The sequence below is a fragment of the Myotis lucifugus genome, unplaced genomic scaffold (genome assembly GCF_000147115.1).
Source record: "Myotis lucifugus unplaced genomic scaffold, Myoluc2.0 scaffold_791, whole genome shotgun sequence".
Classification (NCBI taxonomy): domain Eukaryota; kingdom Metazoa; phylum Chordata; class Mammalia; order Chiroptera; family Vespertilionidae; genus Myotis; species Myotis lucifugus.
Genome location: NW_005871839.1, coordinates 36249 through 38356, shown reverse-complemented (window position 1 = coordinate 38356; position 2108 = coordinate 36249).

The following is a 2108-nucleotide window of genomic DNA, read 5'->3' as shown; positions in this document are numbered from 1 at the left end:
AATTTTCTGGAGTGAAAATTGCTTCACCAGAAGAAAAGGTATTGACAGTACAGACGCGCGTTGCAGCGCGGTGCACGCACTCTGTAACCGCGCATCCACGTCCCTGACGTCTGCAGAAATGCGGTAACGTCTGCGCCTCCCCCAGTGGCGGGTCCCTGCTCCTCGTCCAGAGAGCGGAGACGGCATCCCCTTGTGGGAGAGCCCAGTGTGACGTCAACCCCCTTCCCTCCGCTGTGCGCTCCCTCCTGCGTGGCTGCGGCCCTGAGGGTTTCGGGGACAGAAATCAGGCCTCGGGGCTGTCAGTCTAGTTGTTTTAAGTGGAATTCGATTGTGGTGTCACCTCAAAACCTCCAGCTGTGATTGGCCTGGTCTCTGGGGAGCCGGTCCTCGTCCTGCCCTCCCCCTCGCGCCCCTTCTACGTCTGCAGGGGTTGGCTCCTTTCTCTCTGATGGTTCCTGATCACATTGTGCCCAGGTCGGGGCTTTCTCTCTCTCTTTCTCTTTCTTCTCTCTTTCTTTTTCTCTTTCTTTCTTTCCCCTTCCTCCCTTCCTTCCTTCCTTCCTTCCTTCCTTCCTTCCTTCCTTCCTTCCTTCCTTTTTTAAGGCAGCTTTCTTGCTCTTAAATCCTACATATTAAGTGGCTTGGCAGAATAGAATGATAGCACATGCTAGTTGGTATAGATAATGTTTCTAAAGTACGAGAGAGACTACAGAGTGGCCGACAGGCGTCTGTCCCTCGAGGAGTTAGAGCCTGAGTAGACACAGAGAACACCTTCTATGCCTGCAATTCACGGGTGATGGGGGTCGAGGGAAAATGTGTAAACTTTTGGGGGCTGAGGTGGGAGTGAGGTGTCCGTAGAGGGGGGTCCACACGGGCTTGAAGGACAAGCAGGTACCGGGAGGACGGGCACTCGGAGCTGGGACACCCGCTGCTCTGGGACCCGCTGCTCTGGGACCCGCTGCCCTGGAACACCCACTGCTCTGGGACCCGCTGCTCTGGGCCCCTCCTCTCAGACTCCAGCTGAGGACAGGGGTGGAGTCGCCTGCTGCACGGGCACCTCACCTGTGCCCCCTGCCCTCCCCCCTCCCCTCTTCTGTGAGAGACAGGAGGCCGGGCTCAGCGGGCACGGTGCCCTGGGGCAGGGTGTCCCACGCAGGAGGGGGACTGTGGCTCGATTCTTTCTTTTTTCTTTTCCCTAAAGATCTCCCCTCTGGGCCGAGACAGCTGGAGCGTTCGGTTCTGGAAGCAATCACGGTGCACGCAGGGTCTGGGCTTCGTCAGGCCTGCGCTGTTTTGCTTTCCTGAAAACGATTAGAGATTTTGCATTTGATGAAAGGTTTGAAAGAGTCCCTTTTAAATGGAAGACTTTAAATTTGCATACTGATTAGAAGTGGTGCGTTTCCCTCAGTTGTGGGTGGAGTTGGAAAGGACTGTGGTTCTTTAAGGTTCACGGACTAGGCTCATCTTTTAAAGGGAGGGTCCATCTCCTCCTGCAGTGGGTGCAGTTTTTCGTGGCCCCAGCGCCTGGTTTGCTGGCCTCTGGGCGAATGCCGGAGGCGGGGAGGTCGATGGGAGGAGGGGAGACTCTGTCCTTAAACATAATAAACCAAATACCGTCCCCAATGCCTGCCCTTCCCTGGGCCCTGCTGGTTCTGACCCAGGAGGTGCTGACCCGGGAACAGAAACACCCATAAATGCCGCTAGTTGGGAATCTGCCTCTAACACTGGCAAGAAACCAATCGCCCTCGCGTTCCTGTCCTCTGGAGGTTGCTCGCATGGGGTTCGCTGTGGGGTTGTCTGCAGATCTGAACCGGCTCCTATCAAACACGTGGCAGAATTGGGTTTCGTGCAAAATTACTGGCGAGGTCACCACGACAAGAAGCCATTCGGCTCCCTGGGGGGCCCCTGGGTTTTCTGTCTGATTTTGTTTGTTTCTTTCCCGCGTGTTTTAAATCGTATTTGGGAGAGGAGGCACGTTGGTATCTCGGAAATCTCCGTGAGGTTCCCGCCTGCCTTGGGTATCAACAAGTCTGATTTTAGTGGAAGGTCAGAACCCGATGGGCTTTCCCGATACCTATCTCCCTAATACAAGCCGTATCAGGCCAATT